Raw genomic sequence first — 13832 nt, forward strand, 5'->3', positions numbered from 1 at the left:
ACTGTATCATAAATAAATAATGTACTGCAGACTTATTGTTAAAAAAATGGTTTATAGTGAATCAGAAAGAGTTTTTTTTATTGCATTTGTATTACAAAAATGTCGTATTACAGCATGAAAAATAGTTCCTCTGTCATTTTTCGTTCATCAGCTTGTTCAATTGGACACGTGTGTTCATTGTTAACTTCTTTGTGTGCCGACAACAGATTCGTTCCGGGTGCGTTCTGTATGAGGTTCTTTTTGAGTGACTGATCTCTCGCCAGTCGAGGAAGGCACATTAGCAGCTGCATCCACATTTACCACATCCACCGTCTGAGCGCTAACACCATTCTGAGTTTAAATACTGGAGGATGGAACTTAGTTATGGGAACACGCATGTGCATTGACTAATGTATCCAAGAATGTGCTTTTGCTTAAAGGCAAGGATAGTGATTGGCTGACGGCAGTGGGTTTATTTTTATTGCCCCTATGTCCAAGACGGATCATCCCAGTCGTTGCTTTGAATCTGATTGGTGAAAAATAAAGCCTGACACGTGACAAACACGCTGACCCAACAACAAAATGCCAAAAAAGGACACAATGCTAATTGCTGCACACATTTGAGCTCTGATAAAGTGATATAGATTGTATTCTCGTTGTTCTTTTTTGATTATATCACACACACACACACATGCACACGTGGTTTTAAGGAAACTAAAAGAACAAGCGAAAATACTTTTTAACAGAGGGGTCGATGAGAAAGCGCCACCCTCTGAAACATACCTTCAGGGGCTTTTTGGGAACTGAATTTGGTACTTTCACTGGCATTTGTGTCAAATTCGGGAAATAGAGTTGCTCAGTAACTGTTGATTTAGGAGGCAGCGACTTGAAATTTCAATAACTGTTGCTTGAAAATACATTTCCCACGTTTGACAAACCATCCGTTGTGACGTGCAACAAAATCGACCAATAAGTGAAAGAGAAAATCCCATCAGCCTGTGAACGCTTGAGAAAATCTTGATTCATTGAACCCTTTAACACTGAAGCTGTCACCGGTGACACCTAAACAAGTGCTATGATTGCTGCACTTTAAATGTATTCAATGCACTAACATTTGAAGGGTTACGGTCGTAGAAAAAATGTAAACACTGCAACTTTGCTGTGAATTTTTGCCGCTCTGCAAAAACTATGTCCTAGAAAACGACACAGCTAAATCATAATTAAAAGACTACTGAGAACGCTTTTTACAATGAAAGTGGGACTTTAAACGACAGGTTTGTGGAAATGAGGAGACACATTCGTAGGTGATGCTGAGACGCGTGTCAAACGTTTTTTAAACAAAATAGAACAATTCTTCGTCCAGTTTGAGTGAGCGTTTACTCAAACGTGCTGGGAATAAGAAAAAAAACTTTTCTTTGTAAGGTGGGTGGAGGGGGGGCTGCAGGTCCTTTTTTTTATTCCTGCTTTTAAGGTAGACAAGATGATTATGCATTTCTTTTGTAGGCACCCAGGCGAAAGCAGAGAGTGCAGCCATGCCATCACAGTAATTTGGTGTTCAAACTGGAAAAAAGGGCTGGACTGAAGGAAAGATAAATCTTGACACTTGCTACAGGTAGGAGCAAAGAAAAGGGGGGGCCAAAAGAGACAGGTTTCAGTTTCTGTGTCTCGGAGTCCCTGTTGATGTCTTCATGCATGAGATGCCCTCAAATGGCTCTCTGAAATGCCCCCATCTGTAATTGTAGTCTGCTGGCTGCAGTGAAGACAGAAATGTCAGCGGGGCTTGATGGCAGATTGCCAGAGGAGCTTTTCTCAGACTCTGTGTGGGCTCTGCTTTTTGTTCTGATGTGTCCATGAAGACAGTTTGTAGACTTTGATGGTTGCTTCACATGTAATGATGCATGTCTTTAGGTGTGTGTTTGTTGTTTTGTTGGCATTGTCAAGTGAACTCACTTATTCTGCCCACAGTTTTGTTTTCTCCAGAAAACTTACAAATCATATAGTTCAAGTTGTTGATGTTGGAAGTTTTTTTTTATTGTTTTTTTTAAGATAAAATGCATATTGACTTTGCATTAATTTAATTATTTTATTATTATTTTTACCTAAATTCGAGGCCTTGCATAATGTTACATGTCCATGTTTTCATTCAATCATGAAAATGTTTTATTAATTCTTTGATCAAAACGCGCCACAGGACCCCTCAATGCATTGACTTAGGATCGAAACTGGCACGCGAACTGAATTTGGTGTGAACATAAGAGATCGCCCAGGCAACCCTGTGGAGGAGGCTGATTTTGGCCACTTGTATTCAGGACCTCGTTCTTCCAGTCATGACCTTGGTTGTCCCCGAATTCCCACCCTAACCCCTAACTACTAAAAAACTATATAGAGCAGGATTATGTAGTGCCGCGAATTTTAAAAGCAATTCAGGCACCACGCTCACTACTTTTTTTTTAACGCCGTGTGTGATGTCATCAAATTCACGAAGGTAAAATCTAATTAAAATGAGCGTTTTGTGACGATTATTTATGAGTCCACTGTATTCTGAAGATAAAAACATTGATGGTTTACCCCAAAAAAAAAACATTTAAATAAATTTTTTAGGTAAAAAAAAAACGATCCGACGCAATGCATTGCGGTCTATAGTCACAAATGTAGTAAGCATCAATGCACACTGCATTTTCGCACAGACTTCTGAGAAATTTCTAGGGCCCTTGATTTGGGAATTGTAGATTCGGACAGCATTACAAAATGGCGAATGTCCTATATAATGCACTATATAAGGGTTAGGGTGGGAATTCGGTCATACCCCCAGAGTTAATGACCGTAGGTGAGTAGTGGAACGAAGATTTACCGGTAAATTAAGAGCTTTGCTTTTTGGATCAGCTCTCTCTTCACCACAACAAATACTAATTTGTCTTTTCGTTTTTTTATGTAAACAATTTTAAGTGTCCTTTGAGGAATTTCATTTTGACAATCCATAAACACAGTTTAAAAAAACACTCTTTATCATCATGTGTTGTTACTTTGTTTTTTCAATAGTCTAGAACGGGGGAGCTGTCAATCAACTGGCTGCGCTAGAGAACTGTCCATGTCCCATGTAGCACACGACTCCGAAAAGTCTCACAGAAGTGGAGGCAAATAGAGAAGCTGAGAGCGCAGCCTCTTTCCGGCCTATCAAGGCCATTTATGCCCTTTTATTTAGAACACACACCACATTGAACAGTGCACAGGAGTCATCAACCTCTCCCCCTCCAACACTCATGGTGCAACATAAAGAACCAACATAACAGGAAGAATAAACTAAGGTGGAACAACAAAACTGCCACATGAAAAGAAACCTGGGCAAACAGAAACGCTCATGCTGAGCCCTAATAAGATCATCATCCCACATCCCACAATCGCCTGCTGCTAACAGACCTAAAATGCACATGACCGCCACTACAATTTCAACATTTCTGTCAACAAACATTTGCGTCATAGCCTGCGACACACGTTTCTACCAGCAGGGCTTTTTTATCTTTATTTTTTTTTTACTTTTAGCGGACCGCTAGGCAGGTGGCTGATGTAAATCCAACCAAAGTCAGTTCCGTGCATTGATCTCCTGCTACACAACACAGTTCGATGGCTGTCCAGGGGTGACGTTTTGCGTCACTTTGTCGTCTGTTTAGAACACGTGAAAAATTCCTGAAAGACCTGAACTAGCCGCAACTGGAAGATACTGTGGCTCGAAAAGCTGCACTTTTTGGTGGATATGACTGTGAAAACCCCCTAAACAGCTGAATGAAAGTCTGCAGGCGCTGCAAATGCTTGAAGATGTTCTGTCATTCGAGCGCAAGCTGACTGTCATGGGGCACGCACGTTCCATTTTATTGTTTTTTTGTTCGAATCCTCAAAATAAAAATTACATGAAAAATCGGATTTCTTTAATTTTATCAAAACCATGAAACATAATTCATTGATATTATAATGAAGTTAAACTTGCACAACAGAGCAGTCATGTGACGCGTTGTTCTCCGCAGAATGCACTGCAGGGCAAATAAACATTTAATCGTTAATAATGCTCATTATGTATTTGTAACAACTTAGTCATTTTGATAATAGGCTAATATAGCTAATATAGGTACATATTGCATGTGTTGCCTTCATTATAAGGCCTAAATAGGGCTTTTAATATTTTGCGGCTCCAGACATATTTTTTTGTTTGTTTTTTTCGTCCAATTTGGCTCTTTCAAGATTTTGGGTTGCCGACCCCTGGTCTAGAACATACGTGATTTACAATTAAACAATTTGATTATATTCCATTTAATTCTTGTCTATGAGAAAAAACAGAACAGAACAACAGGCAATTTCAAAGTCAGCTATGAGACAAACGAAAGTACAGGAGAAAATGGATTCAGTCAAGCATGAACATTGGATGTTTCAGTTGATTCTTTTCAATTTATTTATGGCCTAAAGTGTAATTAGTTTCATAAAATTTGTTCAAGGCGTGTAATTTCTTCCACGTTAAAGATTAAAAAGTAATACATGTTTCTCTACAGTAGAAAAAACTTTAGGATTATATACAAAATTACAGTAAACTTTTTGAATAAAATACTCAAACCATTGCAACAAGTTTTTCTGGTAATAAGCAGGTATTGATGTTTATCTTGGCATTAAAGGATTCAGAAATAAATCACCTTTAACTGGATTTTCAACATGGCAGAGAAACCTTTGGGGTTTCTTTTAATCTGGAGGACAAACTGTAAAAAAAGGATCCCTTACGGTTTGTCAAACGGCCTTCAATCCTATTGAACGACTTTTGATGGATCGTGGACAGATGAAATGTCTTTCTGAAAGCTGCCGTCGTCTCCACATCCATCTTTCCACGCCAACTGTTGGACCTTCACCTCCCTTAAAGGCCCCCTTAAATCATAGATGAAGGTGGAATTAGCAGAAGTTTGAACTGTCTAGTGTCTAAATGGGGGGTGGGGGGTCCTATACTTAAACTGTTAACTACTCTCCACAGCAATTCCGGCATTGATTTCCTCTGCTTGTTCATTCTAGTTCTTCCTGCCCTCTAAAGCCCTCTCTTGAGGAAGTGAGTGATTGTTTTACTTTGTGTGTAAGGATTTCTGTTACACAATTCCAAGGCTGTTCGTTTCTCTGAGCTGTAAAGATAAAACTCTTTCTCAGAAATTCACAGCAACAAACAAAAAAAGATGAAAAGAGAAGAACTGCAGTTTCCATTTGTTGTTTTTCCATGAAACCTGCAGCAGGGGGCAGCAAGAGAGTATGTTTCAGAGCTTTAGGCTTCCAAGCAGTGCAGAGAAAATCTTTGAAAAGTAAGGAGAATCTACTGAAACACCTAGGTCCCCAATGATCAGTAACAAAGAATGGATTTAGACGTGGAAAAAGTTTGCAAAAGGCCTCCAGTCGTACATTTGGTCCCTCCCTTTGGGGGCCTGGCCATCAGATAATCACTGGTTGTACCCGAATTCCTTCACTACACACTATATAGTGCAATAAATAATGCCCTATATAGTGCATTATATCGTGCGTTCGCCATTTTGTTGTGCTGTCCGAATCTACAATTCCAAAATCGAGTGCCCTAGAAATTTCCCATTAGTCTCTGCAAAAACCAGTGTGCATTGATGCTGACTAGATCAGCGAATAAAGACCACAATGCTTTGCGTCTGAACAAGTTTTGCAAAGAAAATGTATTTAAATGTATTTTTTTAATGTTTTCATCTTCAGAACTCAATGAATTCATAAATGATCGTCAGAAAATGCTCATATCAATTGGATTTTAACTTTGTGAAATCGATGATGTCATATTCGGCGTTTAAAAAAGAAAAGTAGTAAACATGGTGTCCAAAATGCTTCTAAACTCCGGGGCACTCAATAGTCCCCCACTATAAAGTTTTTTAGGGAATAGGGTGGGAATTGGGACACAGCTGTTGACTATAAAAGTGGTTTAGAGGTGGTTGGAATCCTTGCATGTTGGTCTGTAAATAAAAAATTGTTAAATAAATACAATACTTACCTGGCACTTGTCTACCTTCCTTAAAGGCCCAAAGTGTTTTAGAGTGTCTGAATTCCCACCTTAACCCCTAACTACTATAAAACTATAGTGCCCTGAGTTTTAAAAGCAATTCAGACACAATGCGCACGACGATAATTTATGAGTCCACTGTATCGAATTACATAAATGCCAAAAATTGAAAGGGCGTAAAGACAACTAAGCGCGCGTATTTAGAAACTGAGTGAGTGAACCTTAAAACTGTGATGGCGCAATTCTAACCAAGCGACCCCGTATTTTACAACTGAACGGCTGAAATCCTAACTGAGCAGTGATCCTGCTCGGTCAGTTCTCCTTTGCGCCCTCACTTGGATTTACGCTCAGTGTTAAGGGGGCGTTTTTGTCACTTGGGGGCAGGAACCTTTCTGGTTGATCTGATTGGCTGAAATTTGCATGTCAAGCTGCGGGGCGGGACTTTCATTTTGGGGCTTTAATAGAAAATGAACAGCGGCTGTAACGTGGAGTAAAAGCATTAAAACGGTAACAAATGCAGTGAATTTCACATGAGAAAAACTTACAGCACAAAAAAACCTGCTGCACTTTCTTACCTTAGTTTTGGGTCGTTGGTTAATGTTTTAATCCACGTTACATCCGCGTTTTTTTTTCTATGATTGCCTCTAACAGGGGGGGGGGGGACAAACAAGTTTGACACAAAGAGCCGACATTTCTAACTGTGATAGTCAAAGAGCCACAACACACACTGACCTGCCAGACACACACACAATTAAAGCCATATTATTTCTCATAACCCCTCCTCTCCTTGCAACAGCACTGGATTAAACGGAGCCGTTTCAGTTGAGTTTTTTTTCTGTATTTAACGTTAACACACATACCGGTGAAACGTGCACGCTGGTGTGTGTTTTAAAAAGGCAGCGAGCGCAAAACTGAGTTGGTTGTGATTTATTTTTTCAGTCATCAATCAGCATTTAAAATCCATCAAAGTCCTCATCTTCTGCATCTGGAACAGCTGGACTACATTTCTATCAAACACGCCAGCTTCCCTTTCCTCATCATCCGAGTCCCTCTCTTTGCTATGCGGATCCAAAGAACAGTGAAAGCAGACACCTCAGGCCAATTTTAAGTCCTGCAGTCCAGAAGTGTGGCGTAACTCGCTGGCGCTGCGTCCCGGTAAGGGGGGAGGAGGACAGCTTTTCACGGTCATCTGCTGGAAGTTGCAGCGCTGAGCCTCGAGTCGATCTTCCTACACAGGCCTTTCCTTATCCGCGGAAACTCAGCTGCTGCTGCTGCGTCTTCTTGTCTTTTCGGAGTTGGTTTTCCAGCGTCCTCACTTGTGAACCATGGATTCATTATTTTAAATTCTCTGGCAGCTGAGGTTCGATAAAATCTCCACAGATTCAGACTTCCTGCTTCAATAACTCTTCTGATCAACGTTCAAATGTGTCAGCAAGTATCTCAATCCTTTCGTATTAACACAGAGAGTGAACCACAAATGCATTTCTGAAGAAAAAAGATCGTTTTTTTTAATCAGAATTGTTCGCTTCAAACGGTGAATGCAGACATGCAGCAGCCGGCTGTCAAGGGACCATCAACAAAGTGCAACCTCTGTGAACTGTGAAACACCACTGGGTAAAAATCAATAATCTTACAAAAAAATCATAAAATGATCATAAAGCATATTCTTGTTACAATACATATTTTGTAGGAAAGTCCATCTTCATTTTATCTTGTTGCATATACTTTTTCAAATTTTAATAGATATGAATCATGACTAAAGTTATCAGTAACTTGACATGACCTTATTGTCATACTAAAATAAAGAATGTCAATAGTTCACTTTGTTTATTTATAGGAATTTTTCATATTTACAAATGGATCAGATTTGGTCAAAAATCCTCAATAGCTCTGAAGATGCCAGAATTTTTTTTTTTTGCATAATCTTTATTTTAGTAGGAAAATATAATATAATAAAATAAAATAAGGTCATGATTAGTCAGTACAGGAATTTTTGTGTCAGTAACTACAGCATCTTCAAAGCCATTGAGCATTTTTGACCATATCTGGTCAATATTTAAATATGAAAAATTCCTAACAATAAACAACGTGAATTATGACATAATCTTTGTTGCAGTAGGACAATAAGGTCATGATTAGTCAATACAGGAGGTTTGGTGACAGAAGCTTTAGTATCTTCAGAGCTATTGAGTATTTATGTTATGATTCATATCTCTATTAAATTTTAAAAACTATAAGCAATAAAATGGAGGTTGACTTTCTAACAAAATTTAGTATAATAAATAATAATGTAGCATGACTATGCTGACGAGTCTTCATTACCAGTTCATATAAATATAGACATTTATTCGCTTTTTAAAAGTTCACTGATTTTGACAGAATGCTGTTTCACAGAGGTTGCACTTTTTTGACGGTCCCTTGGCAGCCGGCTCGCTGCTCTGTCTGCATTCACAGCTTGAAACGAACATTTCTGATTAAAAGGCAATAAAAACGAACTTTTTTCTTTAAAAATGCTTTTGTAGTTCTCTCTCTGTGTTAATACAAAATGAGTGAGATACTTGCTGACACATTTGAACGTTTATCAGAAGAGTTATTGAAGCAGGAAGTCCGAATCTGTGAAGATCTAATTTAACCGAACTGCTGCTGGTCTATTCCCGTGTTCCTCCGCGTAGCTGATAGCTGCAGTTTAAACTATGCCTCATAATCGTGTGTCTTTGCATTTCCAGGGTTTCCAAACGAAGTTGTTCTGCATTATTCACATATCTGCTCCTTTGTACTATGGGGGGGGGGGGGGGGGGGGTGTCTTCTTTCACGGCCTTATGGTTGTGAAAGTACTGAATATAGAAAATATGATAAAAGGCAGAGAGCCGCACGCAGTTCAAGAGCCGCCTGCCCCCCCCCCCCGCACTGAAAAATGAAGGTCCCGCCCCTCTGCCTCGCCGATAGGCCATGCAAATTTCAGCCAATCAGATCAACCAGAAAGGTTCCTGCCCCAAAAGTGACAAAAACGCCCCCTTAACTCTGAGCGTAAATCCACATGAGCGCGCAAAAAGGAATTGACCGCGCAAGATCACTTCTCAGTTAGAATTGCGCCTGCGCGGTTTTAAGGTTCACTCACTCAGTTCCTAAATACGCCTGCTTAGTTGTCTTTACGCCCTTTCAGTTTATGGCAGATTTGTAATTCCATACCACTGTCTTATGAAGATAAAAACATTGATGGTTTATTAAAAAATACATTTTTTGGGTAAAAAATGTTCCGACGCAATGCATTGTGGTCTATATCAGTGTTTTTCAACCAGTGTGCCGCGGCACACTAGTGTGCCGTTGGAGATGGTCAAGTGTGCCGTGGGAAATTGCCCTCATTAATCATTAACTGATCTAAAAACATTTCCCATCTCCAGGAAATCAGCACTTTGTTCATCCAAACTGGCCCTGATAAAACACTGAGTAGTTAGGAATATAAAAGATCTTAAAATTACTTTTTCTTTGTGTTTATTTAATTCTATTAAAGACATTTTGATAAGAATGATGTTACCGCAATTTACCTGCAGCTATGACAGTTTGCGGAAAAGTCCCGCCCCTTTAACTGTCTCCACCAATCATTCTTGAAGGCTTAATCACATGTCATCAGTCTGACCAATCAGAAGTGGTTAAAGTCTTCACTTCCTTGTTCTTAATTCTGCTGATAAAGTCGCTCAGTTCTAACAAAAATACCAGCTAGGCTCTTCTTTAGCGGTGTAGCTTTCCACAGAGTCCGTTGTCAGACCGTGGAACAAGTGAACAATACAATGAAGCTCAGAGACGCGAGTCTTTCTGCAAGTTTTCGGCAGTTTACACACTACATCTCCCATGATGCATTGGCTTAAAGGGCCAGCGTCCTTGAGAAACGCCTTGAAACCACAACAAACAAACAGTTTCTAAATTTTCTAATTTAACTTTCATTTCATCTCTTAGAAAAAACAGCCGCAACTTCCTGCTTTTCCGGCCACAATTATCACAAAAATGCACGTGAGATTGCGGGCGGGGGGGGGGGGGGGGGCTGTCGATCAATACAGACCATGAATTGCTGTTTTTTTTTTTTTTGGATGCTGGTGTCCCGCGGGATTTTTGTCAAGGTTAAAGTGTGCCGTGGCTCAAAAAAGGTTGAAAAACACTGGTCTATATTCACCAATCTAGTGAGCATCGATGCACATTGGTTTTTCGTAGAGACTTCTGGGAAATTTCTAATCTAGCCACAAGGGTTGCAAGCAAGTTACTTCTGTGCCGGTCCCAAGCCCGGATAAATAGAGAGGGTTGCGTCAGCAAGGGCATCCGGCGTAAAAATTGCCAAAATAACCATGCGAATCATCCACAACACTTTAGACATACCGGTTCGGTCGAGGCCCGGGTTAACAACGACCGCCACCGATGCTGTTAACCTACAGGGTGTCGGTGGAAATTTGACTACTGTTGGTCGAAGAAAGAGGGGAGGCAGAAGGGTCCGTGGCCAGAGAGAGAAGGGAAAAGGCAGGAACATAGGTTTGAAAATAGGGACTCTTAACGTTGGCACAATGACAGGGAAAGGCAGAGAGCTGGCAGACATGATGGAGAGAAGGAAGGTAGATGTACTGTGTGTGCAGGAGACAAAGTGGAAGGGCAGCAAGGCACGTAGTATTGGAGGAGGATACAAACTGTTCTATCATGGTGTTGATAGGAAGAGAAAAGGGGTAGGAGTGATTCTGAAGGGGGAGTTTGTAAACAGTGTTCTAGAGGTGAAAAGAGTCTCAGACAGGATGATGAGCATAAAGTTAGAAATTGAAGGGGTGATGGTGAATGTAGTCAGTGGGTATGCGCCACAGGTTGGCTGTGAGTTAGAAGTGAAGGAGAGATTCTGGAGTGAGTTGGATGAGGTCATAGAGAGTTTTCCCAGAGGAGAGAGAGTTGTTATTGGAGCAGACTTTAATGGGCATGTTGGTGAGGGCAACAGAGGTGATGAGGAGGTGATGGGCAGGTTTGGTGTGAAGGAAAGGAATCTGGAGGGACAGATGGTGGTGGACTTTGCGAAGAGGATGGAAATGGCTGTAGTCAACACTTACTTCCAGAAGAGAGAGGAACATAGAGTGACATACAGAAGTGGAGGTAGGAGTACTCAGGTGGACTACATCCTGTGTAGACGAGGTCATTTGAGAGAGGTTAATGACTGCAAAGTGGTGGTAGGAGAGAGTGTAGCCAGACAGCACCGCATGGTGGTGTGTAAGATGACTCTGGAGGTCAGGAAGAAGAAGATAGGGAAAACAAAAAAGAAGACCAAGTGGTGGAAGCTACAGAATGACGAAACTTGTGAGGAATTTAGGCAGAAGTTGAGACAGGTCCTGGGTGGTCAGGATGAGCTTCCAGATGACTGGGAAACTACAGCAGAGATTATCAGGTAAACAGGTAGGAAGGTGCTAGGTGTGTCATCTGGAAAGAGGAAAGACGGTAAAGACACTTGGTGGTGGAATGAGGAAGTACAGGAATGCGTCCAGAGGAAGAGGTTGGCTAAAAGGAAGTGGGATGTAGAAAGGACTGAGGAAGGTAGACAGGAGTACAAGGAAGCGCAGCGTAGAGTGAAGAGAGAGGTGGCAAAGGCCAAACAGAAAGCTTACGATGAGCTATATGACAGGCTAGACACAAAGGAAGGAGAGAAGGACTTGTACAGACTAGCCAGACAGAGAGACAGAGATGCGAAGGACGTGCAACAGATAAGGGTGATTAAGGACAGAGATGGAAAGGTGCTAACAAGAAAATGACAGGGAAAGAAGGGAGGAAGATGTGGTTGTTGCGGAGCACGAAGTAGCAGAGATTGGAAAGGATGAGGTTAGGAAAGCTCTAAAAAGGATGAAGAGCGGAAAGGCCGTTGGTCCTGATGACGTACCTGTGGAGGTATGGAAGTGCTTAGGAGAGACAGCAGTGAAATTTCTAAAGAGTTTGTTCAATAGGATTTTAGAGAGTGAGAAGATGCCTGAGGAATGGAGGAGAAGCGTTCTGGTCCCAATCTTTAAGAACAAGGGTGACACCCAGAACTGCAGCAACTATAGAGGAATAAAGTTGATGAGCCACACAATGAAGCTGTGGGAAAGAGTAGTGGAAGCCAGGCTTAGGAAGAAGGTGGAGATTTGTGAGCAGCAGTATGGTTTCATGCCCCGTAAGAGCACCACTGATGCCATTTTTGCTTTGAGAATGTTGATGGAAAAGTACAGAGATGGTCAGAAGGAGCTGCATTGTGTGTTCATAGATTTAGAGAAGGCGTATGACAGGGTGCCGAGGGAGGAGCTGTGGTACTGTATGAGGTCGTCTGGAGTGGCAGAGAAGTATGTCAGAGTAGTTCAGGACATGTATGAGAGAAGTATGACGGTGGTGAGATGTGCTGTAAGTCAGACAGAGGAGTTCAAGGTGGAGGTGGGACTACACCAAGGATCAGCTTTGAGTCCTTTTTTGTTTGCTATGCTGATGGACAGGCTGACAGACGAGGTAAGACAGGAATCTCCCTGGACAATGATGTTTGCGGATGACATTGTAATTTGCAGTGAGAGTAGAGAGCAGGTGGAGGAACAGCTGGAGAGGTGGAGGTTTGCTCTGGAAAGAAGAGGCATGAAGGTCAGTCGTAGTAAGACAGAATACATGTGTCTGAACGAGAGGGATCAAGGTAGAAGCGTTAGGTTACAGGGGGCTGAGGTGAAGAAGGTGCAGGAGTTTAAGTACTTGGGGTCAACAGTTCAGTGTGATGGGGAGTGTGGAAAAGAGGTGAGGAGGCGAGTGCAGGCAGGTTGGAGCGGGTGGAGGAAAGTGTCAGGAGTGTTGTGTGACAGAAGAGTCCCAGCAAGACTCAAAGGAAAGGTGTACAAGACAGTGGTGAGACCAGCTCTGCTCTATGGGTTAGAGACGGTAGCAGTGAGACAGAGACAAGAGGCTGAGATGGAGGTAGCGGAGATGAAGATGTTGAGGTTCTCCTTAGGAGTGACCAGGTTAGACAGGATAAGGAACGAGTACATCAGAGGGACGGCTCATGTTGCCTGTGTTAGCGACAAAGTCAGAGAAGCCAGACTGAGATGGTTTGGACATGTTCAGAGGAGGGATAGTGGATATATTGGTAGAAGTATGTTGGAGATGGAGCTGCCTGGCAGGAGGGCAAGAGGATGGCCAAAGAGGAGATATATGGATGTCTTAACAGAGGACATGAAGTTGGCTAATGTTAGGGTAGAAGATGTCCATGATAGAGTGAAGTGGAAAACGATGATTCGCTGTGGCGACCCCTGATGGGAAAAGCCGAAAGAGAAAGAAGACTTCTGGGAAATTTCTAGGGCATTCGATTTTGCAAAAGCAGATTAGGACAGCACTACAAAATGGCAAACACCCTTTATAGTGCACTATATAGGGGTTACGGTGCGAATTCGGTCATACCCACAGTTCCATTTACACACTGATGGCAGCCCCACTGCCGAACACTTTCACCAACCTCTAACCACCAGGAGCAATGTGTGTTCTCAGGAAAATAACAAAAAAAAAATCAAAGCAAGGAAGAGAAAAGTATGATGGGTTTAACACAAAAACATCATTCAGGTTCATGTGATTGTGATAAAGGAGATGAAGCAGTGAAATATGTTAAAAACCCTTCAGGATTTAGGAAGAAAACAAAAAGTAAATCAGGAAAAACATATAATACAAACATAAAAAATGTAAGTAATTTTTATTTTATTTTATTTTATTTTATTTTATTTTATTTTATTTTATTTTATTTTATTTTATTTTATTTTATTTTATTTTATTTTATTTTATTTTATTTTATTTTATTTTATTTTGTACT

At 41.1% G+C, this 13832-nt stretch overlaps 1 long non-coding RNA gene across 1 annotated transcript; it reads right to left on the reverse strand.

Moving 5' to 3' along the window:
* Nucleotides 1-2060: 2060 nt before the first annotated feature.
* LOC144984061 (uncharacterized) lies at nt 2061-8470 on the reverse strand. The gene is made up of 2 exons (XR_013647688.1): nt 6743-8470; nt 2061-6654 (listed from the first exon to the last, which is right to left on the reverse strand). It is a non-coding gene; the product is annotated as an uncharacterized LOC144984061 (long non-coding RNA).
* Nucleotides 8471-13832: the final 5362 nt, after the last annotated feature.

Source organism: Oryzias latipes, chromosome 15 (assembly GCF_053564925.1).
Source record: "Oryzias latipes strain Hd-rR chromosome 15, Olatipes_Hd-rR_3.1".
NCBI lineage: Eukaryota > Metazoa > Chordata > Actinopteri > Beloniformes > Adrianichthyidae > Oryzias > Oryzias latipes.